Below are 17,699 nucleotides of genomic sequence, written 5' to 3'. Positions count from 1 at the left end.
GGCTGTTGGAGGTGCTGAAGAAGAACAGGCCCTAACAGGTGTGAGACCTTGAGTTCAAATGCCAGTAACACCAAAGGAAAAAAATATTTTTTAAAGAAATCTTAAAGCACAGTGTGGGAAGAATTGAAACTGGCCACTAGCAGAAGATCTAAGTGCAGTCCTACCATTTACTAAAGGGGAGACAGTAATGTCTTGGGGCTAAGATTTAAAGGAAGCCACATGACCTCTTGACAAACCTGGAGCAGACTCTTTCCATAAACATTGAGGAAGAGCAAGGAAGGTACTAATGGAAGCCACAGCAGGCACTGTGGATGTTGGATCACCTTAGCTAGACAGGGATAAGTATCAACAAGAAAGCTTTGGAGTGTGTTTCCAAAGCATATCAGGAAAACCAAAAAAGAATTTACTCAAAGTGTTAAGAGTGAAAGGATTCCAGTGAGTTCAACAAGAGGACAACACTTTCTCTAACTTCTAGATGGAAATACTACACTAGATCACTCATAAAGCATTTCTAGGAATAGTCCCAATACTTACCCCCACGAATAAGTAAAAGGGATTCCACTGTGTTTTACTATATTCTCCCCACTTCTGTATTTTTCTTTCTAAAAAGTGCTCCTTCAAAATGATTCCTTTTTAGTATTTCATAACACTCCCAAATAGCTAAGTGTAAATATACAACAACTTCCTAGGTTTCACATTTGATGTGTCATTGTTCCTTCAAGGGAGGGAGACAGAAAAGTTTTATATGATGGTTTTATTTCAGGAAAATCTTTAAGATGGCAAATCACTGGGCCTAGTGGCCCATACCTGTCACCCTAGCAATGGGAAGCTGAGACAGAAAAATCATATGTTCAAGGCCAGGTTGGGCTGCATAATGAATTCACTGCCAGCCAGAGGGATATAGTGAGACCCTGTATTAAAAACAAGAATTTTTTTTAAAAATCAAACAATATAATAAAAATGATAAAGCAGATATAATTCAAGGAGGGCCATAGTGATAGATACAGGGATCAATGGAACAGGGTCTTCCAACGGGGGAGGGAGGCTAGACTCAACTCTGTCTATTCCCATTTTCTGTGTCAAGTTTTCTTTACCTATTTGCCCTCTTCAGCTCACAAGACAAGGTTTCACAGAAAGAACCATGCATAGGCCAAACAATGCCACAAGAGCAGTGGGTTAGCCAGTATTAAGTTCTCCAAATAAGGTCTGGAGAATGCAATGTCTCCTCTGTTGCCACAAGAAAATAAAGAAAAGAGTCATTGCCTAAAAAGTCAAAGTCTCTTCCCAATTTTTATTTGGCTCAGGACACAAAGTGAAGTTCGCATCCTGCAGGGAGTGTTTGGATTCTTCAGCAGCTGAAGCCTGGGCTCCCTACACAGGACCAATAGAAGCAGAGTATCTCTGCCTGAACCTCTACAGTCAGATGAATCCAACTTCATCTTTTCTGTGAACTACTTTCTCAAAATTATCAGGGATCGGGATAACAAAGTGCCAGTACCAACCCACCACCTGTAAGAGATTCAGAGCAACATGTCAGCTCAGCAAGCAATAAAACATAATGGAAGTGGGGGACTGGACTAGTAGCATGGCTGAAGTGATGGTTACAGTGCCCATCTTGCAAGCAGGAAGCCCTGAATTCAAATTTCAGCATCATCCCCTCCCCGCCCAAAAAGTAATTGGTTTTGTTTGCCAAGCACTGCTATAATTCTAGCACTTGGGAGGCAGAGTCAGGAGTATCAAGATTGCAAAGTGAGCTCAAAAAAAAAAAAAAAGAGAGATGAGTTTGTATTGTTATTAACTATCATTTGGTATTGCCAAGAAAAGAGTATTTTCCACACTATTACTAGAGACAACTTTTTTGGGAGTCAACTGGGCATGAATTAGCACAATTAGAAATGTGAAAATACCTTGACCAGGCAATTTCAATGCAGAACTTTTTTGGTCCTCACTTCATGGAATTTTTAGATTTCTGGGGATGCGTGGTTGTAAATATATAGCTTCTGGAATCTATGGCCAGTGGCTCTAGGGGAACTCTGAAGCCCCAGATGCAGACTCTACAGAAAATTATTTTTCTGAAATACTGTTCCTTTTAGACACTTTCATGGATCTTGAGTCTTCACATTGCATATTTCCACATCTGATTTAAAGTTCATAGAGGTCCAGAGGACTTTAACAGATAATCTGGACTTTTTTTTCTCTTCTTTCCTTTCTTTTCCTTTCCTTTCCTTTCTTTTTCCTTCCTTCTTTCTTTTTCTTCCTTCCTTCCTTCCTCCTCCTCCTCCTCCTCCTCCTTCTTTTCTCTCTCTCTCTCTCCTATTGCTCTTCCTCCTCCTCCATGGATGAAGGATCTTCTCTGAATAACTATTTAAAACTATAAAATTAGAAGCATTTTCCTTCCCCTCCTCCTCTTTTCTCTTCTTCAGAGGTCTCAGCCAGAACTGTCTGATCACAGCCACAGACACCAGCACTCCTAGCATCCAAAATGCCAGGCCACTAAGCTGTTAGATGCCAACCTCGGGGTATTTTCCGTGTTTTCAGGAAACACGGAACCTGGACATCGCTTAGTGTCAGCTGTCCTTTTATCTATCACAGCACCTCTGGAGCTTGATGGGAAAAAGGCACCTGGTGGAGTTTCTTTTAAATGGCCAGAAAGGGCTTCAAATTTATATATAATTCATATAAATATTAAATATATAAAATATGCATTTATATATGATATATATATATAAATGTATATATAAATACTGTGCCTGGGTGTGCTAGAACCACCAACCTTTCAGTTAATAGCCAAATGCGCTAAGCCACAAAGACACAGTATCTCTACATAACCAATTATTTTCCTGATCTCAGAAGCTGCCCTTCAACCTCTGGCTTGAGCGCAAACAAGTTTTTGTGTCCCGTCCAGCCCCATGCGCTGCAGAAACCAAAGCTGGAGACTCTGAAGACAACAGTCACATTATTGAGCAGTTGTGACCGCACAACGTCAGATCCAAGGCGTACTCCCTGTTGCTGGCGCCTCAAAAGTCGCCTGCAACCTGCGGGTGAACGCCACAGCTTCTCCAACTGAAGTCACCCACCTGCGGTCCTCGCCTGATCTCTCGCCATCGCAGCCAATCCAGCAGGTGGGGTAGGAGGTTACAGGACGCACCTGGGAAGGACCAGAGCCGCTGGGCAGCGCCATGCAGCAGTCTCCTGCACAGGTGGCCTCCACCCTACGCCGCAGAAAACGGGCTGCGCTTGTCCCGCAGCCTCTCCTGGAGCAGGCCTTCGCCTTAGTAGGTGCCCAAGAAATGGTCCAGGAAGGAATTCCACCCTGGGATTTCAGAAGTACCCAGAACAGCAGCGTGGCCTTTAAGCTATGTCTTACCGAGAACCCGAGGTAGGAAGAGCCCAAATGCTCCTCCAAGGAGTGGCTCTTCTGTTCGGGAGCTGCTATAATCCCACCAAGTCCCCAAGGGACTCGTGCGCGCTGGAACCACAGAGAGTCCCCATCCCTCACATCTCTGTGAGGGGGTCGTTGGTAGACGGGTGAACCAGGAAAGGTGGAATCAAGAAAGGTGGGGAGGAAGGAAAGAAAGCAAGTAGAGTGGGGTGGGGGGTGAAAGGGGAGAATGAAAAGAGAGCAAGAGCAGGAAAGCGCTATGGCAGAATAGAGAAAAGGGGAGAAGGGAGAGAGGGAGAAGATAAGCGGAGTTAGTGAAAAAGGGGAGTGTATGTGCCAGAGTGGTCTAACCCCTTAAGAAAAAGGCCTGTAGAAGAAAACGGAGACTGTCATCAGTCCATTTTTCTTTATACATTTCTGGCCACCCTCTCCCCGCCGCCCTCTGTGGGTCGAACCGCGGAACCCTCTGTGATTGGTGCTCCAGATTCTGAAAACAGATGCACTTTTAAACATTGAGATAAAGCAGCGACGACTTGACACTTTTGCCTTTGGGCCTGAGACTTCCCAAGTACAGACTCGGAGCAGTGGACAAGGTGCACTCCGCCGGTAAGATTGGCGCAAGGGTTCACAGATCCTGCTCCCCGCTGTCAGGAAGGAGACACCCCGAACGCCCCCCGCCCCCAACACCCGGGAAGGGACTCCAACTCCGTCCAGCTGTCCCCACCCAGGGTTCTCCGCACCCTCCTGCCCCCGTTCTGCGTCTTGCAGGGGAAAGGTGGAAGGATGAGATTGACCGTTTGTCCTTTAGAATAGATGCGTGTCCCGGGCAACCGTGGCACGTGCAGAAAAACAAAATTCTAAGAAGGGATCATCAGAGAGCTTAACTGCCTCACTGGCACAGCTGTGTAAGGATGTTTTCCCAAAGTGGGATGATGGTAACAACTGTAGCTTGAATTCTACTTGAATAGAGTTGAAAGTCTTCGAAAGATTTGGAGCCATTCTGTTTTTTTTTTTTTTTCTGAGAAGCACGGAAGAACTGATGGGGATGAGGCTCCTGGACTCAGTGGGAAAGCAGAGGTACAGATGGTGCACTTGGCGCTGCATAAACTGTCACTGGAGCCTGAAGACTTTGAAGAAAAGAAGCCATTACTATCATTGTAGGGATACTGCCATTCCGCCAGCCAGCCAGGTACCCGGGCACTCATTCCAAACACTATAGGATGATAAACTCCTAACTCCTGAAGATAGTCACTCCAACCATCTCTCTCTCTCTCTCTCTCTCTCTCTCTCTCTCTCTCTCTCTCTCATATATATATATATATATCATATATATATCTCATATATATATATATATATATCATATATATATATATATATATATATCTCCTGGGAATCCAGGGCCTCGATCATCCGGACTGTTTCTTAACTGATATTTGATTATTTGATGCATCCACCGTTTTTGTTGTGGTGGTCGTTTTGTTTGTTGTTGTTTTAGAAAAACTAAGTATATTCTGGTTGGCTGTGCCCACCTTTTTGCAGACCAGGAGCGGAGGCCACCTGGTGGCCGCGCCTTGTCAGTGCCACAGACCTTCCACCCCGACAACACCAGAGTACAGGTGGATCCTGTGGGCCCGAGACATCCGAAGTCAGCGAGAGCGGGACAGGTTGGGTGGCCCCGATGCCATGTGTTGGCCACTTCCGTGTAGACCTGGCCTCCCTGAGAACCTACCTTCAGGCACCCAACTTCGGAGGAGCTGAGAGCGCGGCACAGAGACCTGTAGCTACCCTGAGCTTCCCTCCTTGGGCCAAAATCTTCCTGTCCCTAAGCAGGGACCAGGAGGCAGAAAGCAAGCCCTACTTAAGGGGTGGCAGGAAATGGCCTTCCCAAAGCTGAATAGGAAAGTCCCACTGAGACTTGATAAATCCAGAGTCTGGACTGCGCACTATTACACCACGGAACCTATAAAAACGGCCTTGCTGTTCAGATTATCAGAGTTGTGTATGTAAGCATATGCCATCCAGTTCTCTACCATTAACCCAGGGCATCTCATTTGCACCTCAGGGAATGAGAGCAAATCCACTCTAGCCAGGGCCAGGGCAAGAGCCCAAGCCTTCATCAGAAGCCACATACCCTGCCTCTGTTTACTAGTTTCCTGTCCAGAGGTGAAATTTCTGCAAACAAGGGTGTTACCTTTCTTTTCTTGGCCTTCACACTTTCCCCATGGCTCAAGGAGGTGGACTTGAGACTTCCTGGGTCCTTGGCCACAAAGCACTGGTAACACTGCACAGTAATATATAAAGAAAGGTGTGAGCAGTGGAGGAGAATCTGAAGGTAGGAGAGCTTTCTTTTTCTTTTTTTCACATGGATATATAAATAAATGTGTGTGTGTGTGTGTGTGTGTTTTGTTTTGGCTCATTTTACAAATGCCTATTTGTGGAATTAAATAAAGGGTTATATAAAACACTAAAACTAGACCATATTAACCTGCTATATCAAAATCCACCCTATGCTGGCCAGACCAGGAGTCAGGGCTCTGACACTTAGACACACTGTGTTTTCTGAAAGTTGGTCAAACTGATTCCATTCCAATTCCTCTATCCATCATAACCAAAAAATTGCACAGTTTTTAAAAAGTGAACAATATAGGAGCACTCCCTGCTGGGCCATAGGGAACGTGTATCCAAGTTCTCTTAGAGTACATACTGTATTTCTGTAGATGTTAGAAGTTACATATATAATGGATGAAAATCACTATTAACCACTTGTGATGATGCACACCTGAAATCCCAGAACTTGTTGTGGGGGGGAGGGGGGAACAGAGGTAGGAGGATCAAGCCATGGAGGCCAGACTAAGCTACATAGACATCCTGTCTCAAAAAACTTCAATTTAATATCTCAAAATAGTAATCTGCACATACCAGGAAACTTCTGTGGGTGGTCTTGGAGTATAAAGACATAATCCTGGATACATTCAAATTTTAAAGAGCTTCCCTCAGCATTCAGTGGTTCATCAATCAGGCAGAGTGCAAGTAAGTTAGCACTCTGCTGGGAGGTGCAGGAGAGGAAACAGTATAATGTGTTCAAACTGGAGAAATTACCTGTGACTGGTTAGAGTGGAAGGTACCCAGCTAGAGATTACTTGCTTTCTGACTGGTAAAAGCTCTAGTTTTTCTGCAGTGTTTACATTTGGCTTTGGTTTGCTTATGTAGGAAGCGATGCTCTAGGCTTTCTCAGCCTAACAGCATCTCAATGAAAACACTATATTTATTTATTCATTTATGCATGCATGGATGTATATATTTATTTGGCAGGACCTTGCACCTGCTAGGCAGGCTAGGCAGGTTTGTCAGAAGTTTTTGTTTGTTGGTTGGTTTTATTTTGTTCTTTCCAAGGCATGTCTTCCTATGTCAGCTTCATTGAAATGTTTTACTGTCTTTTTTTTCTCTCTTTCTCTCTTTCAGATAGGGCTTTCTATGCAGCCCAGGCTGTCCTCAGACTCTTCATCCTCTTGCCTAAGGCTCACTAGTGCTTGGATTATGAGCACAAGATTTGTTGGAACTCCGAAAGAACAATCCCAGATTAGGCTCTCAAAAGCCTCTCCTTGCCAGAAGCCATGACAAGGACTTGCCATTCAACTTTTTCCACCACACCTAAGTATTGGGTGAATTCCTCTCTTCTTGAGGTACTAAAATGTTTGTGATATTCCCAGGCTTTCCTTCCTGAAAGCAGGGGAACTCTTAAAGCCATGTATGAGGCCAGGTTTTAACAAGGGACAGACCTGACACCATAAAGTCAACCTTAGTTCCTTAAAATCTCTGTCATTTCTGAACATTACATGGCATTCTAGTGAAATAAATATAACCTATATTTCCAATGAGGTCTTGATACAAAGAGGATAGATTGCTATTGAATTTATGAAAAGAACTATATTGCTAAGAAAATAAGAATAGTCATGGATGCTTTCCCCATTTTGGATATGATGTACTTTTTGGAGGAAAAGTAATTGTTACATCTCTGTTCACAAAGGTATGCTTTACCAAGTTGCACTAAGCCACTGATAGTGAAAGTCCTCTACAATGAGAACAATAATGAAAACAATGAAACCTTGAAGAATGAAATGAAAGGAGGCACTAGAAGATGGAAACGGCCTGGAATGTTTATTCATTGGCAGAATTAATATTGTGAAAGTTGGTATCCTAGTGAAAGCAATCTACAGATTCAATATAATTCCCATCAAAATCCCAATGTCATTCTTCACAGAAATGGAAAAATCAATCCTAAAATACATATGGAAACATAAAAGAGCATGAATAGCAAAAGCAAAAAGAGCAAAAGAGCAATGTGGAGTTGAACACCAGACTTCAGATTATACTAACGAGCTATAATAACAAACACAGCATGGTAAAGGCACAAAAACAGCCACAATAAGGGAACAGAATAGAAGAAAGAGAAATAAACTGACAAAGCTACAGCCATCTGATTTTTGACAGAAAAGGTAAAAATATACACCAGAGAAAAGACCATGTTTTCAACAAAAGGTACTGGGAAAAGTGGTTATCTACATGCAGAAGACTGAAACTATACCGAGACCTCTCACCCTATAAAAATCAATTCAAAATGGACCAAGTATTTTTACTTTAGTTTTTGGTAATACTGGGGCTTGAACTCAGGGACTCACACTTTCTCTTTAAACCACTTTATCACCTTTGGTGCACTGATCTTAATGTAATATCTGAAATCTTGAAACTACTGCAGCAAAACATGGCGCAAACTCTGGAAGATGTATGCATAGGCAATAATTTCCTGAATAGGACTCCGATTGCCCAAGAAATAGGAGCAACTATGGATAAATGCGGTTGCGTTAAGTTAAAAGCTCGTGTGCATCAAAGGAAACAATGACCAGAATCCAGAGACATCCCATAGAATGGGAGAAAATCCTTGATAGCTAGTCAACAGATAAACTATTACTATCTAGAATATACAAAGATCTCAAAAAATTAATCAGCGCAGAATAAAAATCCAATTAATACGTGGATAAATTAATTGAACAGTCATCCAAAGAACTACTAGTGGCTAATTAAAACATGAATACCTTAGCCATAAAGGAAACGCAAATCAAAACTACATTGAAGACTGTCTGAGTGACTCAAATGGTAAGAGTGCCTGCCTAGCAAGTTCAAGGCCTGGAGTTCAAACCCCAGTATCTCTCTCTCTCTCTCTCTCTCTCTCACACACACACACACACACACACTACATTGAGATTTCATCTGACCCCAGTCAAAATGGCATTTGTCTACAAAACAAACAGCAGAGCTGGTAAATTGGCTCAAGTGGTACAGCACCTGCCTCACAAGCTTGCAAGCCCTGAGTTCAAACCCCAGTACCAACAGAAAAAAAAAAGTAAAGAAAACAAAGAACAACAAATACTGGTGAGGATGTGGGGCAAAAGGAGCACTTATACATGGTTGGTGGAAATATAAACTAGTGCTATCACTGTGGAAATCAGCATAGAGGTTCCTCAAAAAACCAAAAATAGACCTGCCTTGTGACCCTGCCGTATCACTTACTGTGCATTTATGTAGGGAGCGAAAATCAGTAGCCACACTGTGCGATCAGTCTACATGTTCAGCAACCAATGAATGGATAGAGAAAATTTTATATATCAAATCTTTATACATACACATCGTAGAGTATTATTCAGCCGTAAAGAACAATGAATTTATGTCATTTTCAGAAAAGTGATGGAACAGGAGATTATCATGTTGAGTGAGATAAGGTAAGCTCAAAAAGCCAAATATCACCTGTTTTCACTCATACGTGGAATCTAGACCTACTAATGATAATAATGATGTTGATGGTGATAAATGGACGAATTAAATATAATAAATATAATTAGCATCTGATAATTACAAATATCAGATACTAATCCAGCTACATGGGAACTGTGTTGGCTCAGGTGCCCTGGAAATCGGAGCTCAAGGGATCCTCAAGCCTCAGCCTCCTGAGGACCTGGGATTAAAGGTGTGCACCCCTGTGTATAACAAGAAACCTACTTTAAATGTGAAGACACAGACAACTTAGAAATAAAGCAGTGGGGAAAGATATACTCTGCCTAATACCAATGAAAAGACAGCTGGAGAAACCTTACTAATTTCAGATAGAGAAGACTTCAGGGCAAGGTAATCACCAGAGATGGAGAGGATCACATAATGATTAAGGGGTCAGTTCTCCCCCAGGAAGAAGTAGCAATTCTTAATAAATGTGTGTGCCTCACAACAAAGCATCAAAGTATGCAATGCAAACACAGAAAGAACTGCAAAGAGATACAAAGAAGTGAGCTCTTAGTTGGAGACTTGGGTTTCCTCTCTCCATCATTGACAGTTCCAGCAGGCAGAAAACCAGCAAGGATGAAGCCGAAATGGAAACCCCATCAGAAAACCGGAGCCACCTGATGTTTGTAGATTGCTTCATTCAACAAGAAGAGGGCACAGGTTGTTCTCAAGATCAAGAGAAATGCTCGCCACGATCTACCCATCCTGGCTCATAAAACACATTTAAACAAGTTTAAAGGACTAGAAATCATGCTTGCCTGCTTGCAGGCCACAATGGAGCTGAGCTCAGAAAAGAAAGTGGATAGCACCAAATTTGGAGGTCAGACACCATACTTCTAAAGAGCACGTGGGCAGAAGAAAAAAATCTCCAGAGAAATTAAATATTTCAACTAGACAAAAATGATTCTGGAAGTGAACTCTTGAACAGACGAGTCTGGTTCCCAAAGATTCTCGGGAAGAACCCTCAGCTGGTTTTCTGACCACACATGCAAAAGAGCAGAGAGGAACCAGACTCACCAAGTGTGCTCTTCCAGACATTCCTCAAGGTCTCGCAGTCAGACTTCTGTTTCCTTCCTTTTGTTTTCACTGTGGTGGCCTTTCTTGGGCGTCAGAATCTAGAAAAGAACTTATTTGCCTGAGAAGTCCTAGAAGAAAACTGCCATGCACTGGAGAGGGGGGAAAAAGTCAGCATTGGTCAGAAATGGAACCCAGGTCTCCCTTGTGGGAGGTGACAGTCCTACCACTGAACCACCAATGCCCACCCCCCATAGCACCTAATCTAGAATGCATTTGGAAAAGGCATCGAACCACTCTCAAGACCCAAAATGGAAACGTGTGCTACAAAACAAATTAGTTTGATCGATATTTGCATGTCTTTGAAGAAAACGATCTCACTTGAAAAACCCATATTCTGCTTTTCTTCTTCTTCTGTCATGGTTTGTTTGCTTGTTGTTGTTTCCTTTAGCATCTTGCCTTCCTGAGGATTCACTCATGGCCTTGAGCAAAATTTCTCTCCAAGAATTTTTCCTTCCTCACAAGGTCTTCCACCACCCCAGGAGGCCAGTTCAGAGATGAACAATTCCACTGGATTCTGGGGGTGAGGTAGGAAGTTCTTCCTCTATCTCCTGGGAAGCTTTCTTTGGCCATTTGACCTTGTCCCATCGTCTTAACTCATATTCTTTTGTTTACAATTTGCCTGAGAAGATATCTACTGCTTTTACTGTTTCACCGTCTTCAGTCTCACACACTGCTGTAGCTGGAAACTGGTTTTATATCTCATCTGAGACGAGTAGACCCATTTTAATTAGTGGTTGTTAGTGTTATGTTTCCCTGGTCTCATTTCAACCACCCAAGGGTGTGATTCCTGGTTTTGTGTCAGTTTGTTTTTGAACTCTCTTCCTGCCAGCTAGATTTCTCTGCTTGGGTAAATTTGCAGTTTTCTTACAACGTTTTTGACCGCCACGTTCCTTGTTAGTTACGATAGGTTCTTAGGCCTTGGGTGCATAGAATGAATGTAATCAGGCTCCTTAGTTCAGACACCAGGCTGGCTGCCCTGAGCAAGCCCCACATTGTCACTCATTATGCTCTGCACGTATCTAAGTCAAAACTCTATTCTCAGTCACTTGTGAGAAACACATCCTGCAAACCCCAACGGAGAGGCATTCTTCAAAATACCTGACATACACACATCAGAATTTTCAAGGTCATCAAAAATGAGAAAAGTCTGCTAAAGTGAGAAAGGCAAGAGGAGCGTAAGTAGACATGACAAGCAATGCAAGGGGCTATGGAATCTGGCAACAATTTAAAAGATACTGGATATAGAAAAAAACAAGGAAATCTGAATAAAATTGAGACTTTGGTAAGTAATAATGTATCTGTCCATTAATTGAGACAAATGTATAATTTCATTGTAAGATGCTAAAAGTAGAGGAAACTGTGTGCAGGGTATATGGAAATTCTCTGTGTTATCTATTCAAATATCTGAAATCTAAATGTCATAATATGAAAAGTTTATATAAAAGGAAAACAGAGGGAACCATTAAGCCAATTAATTGTGCAAAAACACTTAAACAGGGTCTTTCACACAGAGGACTTCTTCATCTCCAAACAGGGTGAGAAAAGACTCTGGACATTATTGTTCATTCAGGAAATAACAAATTTGTAATACCATGATGTATAAACACACACCCATCATAATTAGCAAAATTTTCTTAAGCACAGTGAAAACCACGTGCTTACAAGAAATTAGAACAACTCTAGCTCCCCTTGCTCCTGAGAGCACAAGACAGTGCAACCATTAAGAAAATCTGCTCACTAGCTTCTCCTCCAGCTACAAATACAGAATACCATCAGTACGTTTATTCTGAAAAGAAATGATCGCACTGGTCTGCTGAACGATCCATAGTGTAATATTCCTCGCCACTTTACTCTCAATACCACAACTAGAAATGAGCAGTTTTCCGTCAAGTGAACCATATTCACACAATGGAATAACACTCACCAATAACAGCAGAAGCACTGACACAGGCAACACATGGGAGAATGGGGGCGGGTGGAGTTGCATGAGAGAAACAGACTGAGAAAAAACACAAGACAATAATGGTATGGTGTTCATTTATATGAATTTCAAGCAGAGGTAATCCTGGGCATAGAAGTGAGAATGGTGATTGCCCATGTGGGATTAGGTTGGCGACACACTGGAAAAGAAGTTCCACAGACATTCTGGGATGATGGAAATGTCCTATAACAAGATCTAGGAGTGGTTCCTTTTGTCCAAATTCATCGGTGATGCTCTGGATATTTGTGCGTACACACACACACACACACACAGGAGAGAGAAAAATTTATATGTATACATATATATATAATTGATTAGGGAATGCCATTGTCTTTAATTTTATTATATTTACTGGATTTTTAAAAATTCTGCCAGTTGAACTTCCGATTCTCATTTCACTTCTCCTTTATCCTAAGAAGACCCAAAGAATGATTGAAATAGCTGAAGCAGAAACAAGGGATCTGGCTGTACGCAAGACAGCGATGAGCCCTGTGCTCAGTGCGCTTTCCGTTCAAGCTCTTCAACTTGAAGAACACCAGAGCGCTGTGTGCATTGAGACCTTAGGGGAATGGCGCAGGTGCAGAAATCAGAAAGTTAAAATGATGGGCAAGCGCTGCCGTGACTCGGATTCGAACCGAGGTTGCTGCGGCCACAACGCAGAGTACTAACCACTATACGATCACGGCGTGCCACTGCAGGAACGGGCAGCCGCCGACTTTCTTTATCCTTATGACCCCCATGCACTTTAACGCAGGACTGCTTTCTTTTGCTGGAGGACCATCCACAGTCAGCGAAAACCTCGCTCCTTAACCTCTGTTTTCCTGCCTCTGCGTCCCATGCTGCCCGGATAGAAAGCAATTCCCGTCTCTCGAAGATCCAGAGCCTCTGGGGGACCCTTGGCGAAGGAACCCAAGCGACCTCACAGCCCCGCGGTCCGGAAGTCCCCGCGATGGCGCCAGAATCCCAGGTGGCAGCGCACTCTTCCCTGTGCCAGGTGGGGAAGACACGGGCCAGATTCCCTGGGCGTCTGCGAGGAGAGAACCAGAAAAGCGAGGCGGGGGGGGGATGCCGGTCTGCTCCCCTCTGCCTGGGTCAAGGCAACAGGGTGCCCTCGAGCCCCGTCGCAGGGGTTTCCAACGTGCCGAGCGCACAGGGCACCGCCCACGTCTCCAAGTAATCCGAGGCTTTGCAGCTCCGCGGGCGCCCTGCGAGGCCGGCGGGCGGGCTGGGGGTGGGGGAGAGGGGAGGTGAGTGGCGCGCAGTGACCGCCCCTCCTTGTGCATCGTGGAAGAGACCGGGACTCGAGTCTCTGTGGCGCAATCGGTTAGCGCGTTCGGCTGTTAACCGGAAGGTTGGTGGTTCGAGCCCACCCGGGGACGCTCCCTACCATTTTGAACCCGCTCCTGGCCACCTCACCTCAGTGCTGCTATAACACGTGGCCTTCAGACTTGGGGGACTGAAATAGACAGGAAAACAACAGTTCTGCTTCAGCCTTCTGGAGGCTTGGAGGCCAAAGGAAACTGTGGGCCTCACTTTCTATGTGCAACTCCTATGCCAACAGGAGTATCCCGCCTCAGGGTTACATGGATTTATACATCGCTGTGTCCACCACGGGGGCCATCGGCATGAGCATCCTCTTCATTATCTCCAACAAATTTCTTCCTTACTTCCTGCACTATGTAGTTAACTTGTTTGAAAATGTTTTTTGCAAAACCTTTGCTTTCATGCTATTATGATTACAAATCATGCTGCAGTCATGAGCCTTCCACACATATCTTTGGTCCCTCCTGCAGATGCTTCCACAGTGCAGAGAAATGACACAATAGTGTCTATGTAATGCTCTCATAGAGTAGGTTCTGCAAATATATCTTCCATGGCAGCAGTGTCAAATCGTATTCCTGTGGATTTCCTAATTCTTCAACGTCCCTTTCTTCACGGAAGACATGACACTCAGACATTCTGTTGTGTATTTCGCACAGCTAAACTTCCAAGACATCTTAAAGTCCTCCAGTAACTGGAATTGTTTTCAGTGGTGACCTAATCACACAGCCCACAGAAGACTGGGCTTTCTGCATCTTGATGGTTCCCGGCATTTTTTTCCTCCTCTCCTTTCCTCCTTTTTTTCACAGACCTTGGTTTGGCTTTTACAGTTTGACGAAAACAAGCTAACACCAGTGCTCCTGGCATTTGTAACTTGTCATGCAGATAACTGTCTCTATACGATTGCCTGACAAAAGTTGTGAGGGCCATGTCCTTAAAAGGTAGTCCATCTGATCCCCATCACTGGAGCCGGTGGAAATCTGCACCCAGTGCCTGTGCACCCGGATCTGTCATGGATCGGCTGGTGTTCCTCACAGTTTCTGTGGACTCCCCTGGGCGGTGTTTGAACTCTTTGCTTTTACACACTAAGTGTGTTTTTGCGTGACTGTTCCTTCCCATGTTCCTTTTGATGTAATGAAGAGAATTTCTGGGACAATCTCTGTCCAGTGGTGGACAGCAGAGATCCATTCCCTGTTTCGGGGCATGATAGCTAATCTCTCTGTGAGTATTTTTGATTGCCTGTTATCTTAAGGAATCTCGTGTTTCCTGACATTTGAGATGTGCCAACAGGAAACTTTTTGCATCTTTCCTTTCCAATATTTCCGGAAAGCTTATGGGCACAAGGATTGCTGGTTTCTGTGAGAAGGGCAAATCTAAGAGCAAGGTATTCTTTTTCTTTTTCTTTTCAGGTTCTGGGGATCTAATGCAGGACTTTACACTTCTGAGCAAGTACTCTAACACCGAACCACATCCCCAGCCCTTTTCTTTCTTAAATAGGATCTCACTATATAGCTGGCCTGGCCTTGAACTCCCCGTCCTCCTGTCCACCTCCCCTGTGCCACCATGCCTGCCATGACAGGAATGCTCTTAAGATGCCATGATTCCCCCTGCTCCAAATGAATTCTTGGCTTTCATAAATTCCTATAACTAAAGGCAGCAAACTGAATGTCTGCCATGTAAGGGGAAAATTTCTTCGATTGGCCTGAACATTTTTATACAAACCTTTTTGGATCTATTAATGGAAATAAGTAGAAGTGAATTTTTGAGTTAATGTCAGGTGTATCTTTTAACCTCGGGAGAAACTGCCAAATGTGAGGGAATGAGTTGGGCTAACCAACCAACATTACACAGCAACATCGCTACACGGACAAGGGGAGAAACAACCGCTTTCAAAATCAGTTTTCTATGTTTCCCGTCCCACCTAATTCCAAATGGCATCTATGTGGTCACACTGGGTGTCACATTCCACACTTGCCCCAGAACCATGAACAGAGACTCCAGGGTTGTCTTGCCACGTCTAATGCTCAGAAAAGCCAGCTAGGAATCAGCGCTCATGAAAGGACCAGGGCTAGGTGGTTCCTCTCCTTCCTGTCTCATCTGTGCCTCATCTCGCAGTAGCTTTGGCACTAACGTTAAGCTTTCAATCCTGCTGACAAAGATCAACTGAGTTGGACTTGGTGGATGCTGTGAAAAGAGACTGTATTCAGTAACTACCGACAGTACAGGACAGAGCTGAGCTCCGTTCTGATTTGCACAAAAGAACGTTCTACAGGGAGAGTGACACAGGGAGACTGGGGGAGGGAAACGGTGAAAAATTACAAAGGTTTAGTCAGTATCAATGTCTGTCTAATGGGGTCAGCTGGGTCTGGGCTACCTGAACGTTACTGGGAACTTAGGACCTGTCCCTCCACAGACACTGGGAGATAGTGTCTCAAAGGATTGGCTTGGAGAACCTTGGGAAAAACAGTCCTGGACTCTAGGAGCCTCACGTAGCGTGCATCTCAAAGGGAGACAGGAAAGATTCCCTTTCTATGAAGGCTCTAGGGGAGGCAGGTCAGGATTCTATCATTATCATCAGGTGTTGGCTACAGCATATGGTATATTCTCCTGGTGGCTTTAAGCTTTCTCCAGTAGGCATGTAATGGGGGGGGGTGTGCCACTGGGTTCGTCCTGGGGATCTGGTCTGTTCTGTGTTAGCCTCTCGTGACTGTGACAAAATTCCTGAGAAAAGCAAAGTAGGAATGATTTATTTCGGCTTAGTGTCAGAGGTTTGGATCCAAAGTCATGTGGACCCATTGCTTTGGGCCTGAGGCAAGGCAAAATATCATGGAGACAGGAGCATGTGGCGCAGCATGCTGCTAGCCTCGTGTCAGCTTGGAAGGGGGAGGGGGGGAGGAGCAGGGACAAGATGCAGCCCGAAAGACACATCCCCCATAGACCTACTTTCTACAGCTGGGCCCCATCGCTCAGTGTTTCCATCAAATTATGAATTCAACAGTGGATTAATCCAGTGACTAGGTAGGGGCTCTCATGATCCAATCACCTGTCAATGATTGTATCCACAAGCAGGGGATCCAGCCTTGGACAGATGAGGGAAACATCTGCTCTCCAAACCACAGCATGGCCTTATGCTGCTAGAAGCCACGCTGGAGTTTTGGAGGTAGAGGCGTGGATGGGGTTGTTACGGGGTATAAATTTAGCAGTTCTCATTTCCCATCTCTGGAACTCCACTGGGCTCTTGGAGATGGCCATGGTCAAGGTCATCTTGAATGGCTTTTGGCAACCCAGGCATATCTATTGAAGCTTCTATGGGAGCATGAAGAACACTGGCACATTAAGCATGGATACCACAGCTGGATGCTGGTGGCTCAAGTCTGTAATCTTAGGCTAAGATCAGGAGGATCACAGTTCCAGGCCCGCTCAGGCAAAAAATGTTTTCAAGACCTCACCTCAGTGGCAAAAAGCTGGGTGTAGAGTCACATGGTTGTCATGCCAGTGATGGTGGGAAGCATTAAAGAGAATTCTGGGGTAGCCTGGTCCGGGCAATGACCAAAACCCTATCTCTAAAATAACTACAGCAAAATGGGCTGGAGGTATGGCTCAAGTGGTAGGTCACTGCCTAGGATGTGTTCACTGCCTGGCCCTGAGTTCAAACCACATTAACGCCCCTCCCCCCCACCACAAATAAAAGGTGAAGCTCTAGACTGCTATCTTTCTACAAAGAGGGTTCAGTCTTTCCATGCTAGGCGTATATAGACTAGTGGGTGTTTGTTTGGATTACTATCAGGAACTGTGCCCAGAGGGGTCTGGACTGAAGCCCAGCAGGACTCTGTAGGCTACAGGGCCTCATATGGAATTAAAGACTGGGCTCTTTCCCATGTAAGGACCGCCTGACTACCATGCCCTTCGGCTGGGAATCCTGTCCATTCCCAATCAAGCCTCACTACCGTCCTGGATAAGGCCAAAAAAGAGTGGGAGAGAGGGCATTGAAAAAGCAAATTCTAAAAAGAAGTTTAGTACAGGAAGGGAAATAACCCAGCTGAGATCACAGTGCAAAGCATATCTGTCTCTGATGTGTTCAGGCCTGGACAGAGAAAGGCTATGCTC

The 17,699-nt window shown here is 44.4% G+C and overlaps 1 long non-coding RNA gene and 3 other non-coding genes across 5 annotated transcripts; 2 read left to right on the top strand and 2 right to left on the bottom strand.

Annotated features, from left to right (window-relative positions):
• Positions 1-2,428: 2,428 nt before the first annotated feature.
• On the bottom strand, positions 2,429-2,650 carry LOC141415313 (small Cajal body-specific RNA 6). Its single transcript, XR_012440289.1, has one exon.
• Positions 2,651-3,563: 913 nt separating this feature from the next.
• On the top strand, positions 3,564-9,245 carry LOC141415081 (uncharacterized). 2 transcript variants are annotated; one of them, XR_012440110.1, is made up of 3 exons: positions 3,564-3,988; positions 4,409-4,571; positions 6,845-9,245. It is a non-coding gene; the product is annotated as an uncharacterized lncRNA (long non-coding RNA). The 2 variants fall into 2 exon arrangements; XR_012440109.1 differs by lacking the exon at positions 6,845-9,245 and adding an exon at positions 4,922-5,138.
• Positions 9,246-12,886: 3,641 nt separating this feature from the next.
• On the bottom strand, positions 12,887-12,958 carry Trnah-gug (transfer RNA histidin (anticodon GUG)). The gene has a single exon. It is a non-coding gene; the product is annotated as a tRNA-His (tRNA).
• Positions 12,959-13,577: 619 nt separating this feature from the next.
• Positions 13,578-13,651, top strand: Trnan-guu (transfer RNA asparagine (anticodon GUU)). Its single transcript has one exon. It is a non-coding gene; the product is annotated as a tRNA-Asn (tRNA).
• Positions 13,652-17,699: the final 4,048 nt, after the last annotated feature.

The sequence above is a fragment of the Castor canadensis genome, chromosome 12, assembly GCF_047511655.1.
Source record: "Castor canadensis chromosome 12, mCasCan1.hap1v2, whole genome shotgun sequence".
Classification (NCBI taxonomy): domain Eukaryota; kingdom Metazoa; phylum Chordata; class Mammalia; order Rodentia; family Castoridae; genus Castor; species Castor canadensis.
This window is presented reverse-complemented; position numbering and strand designations above follow the sequence as displayed.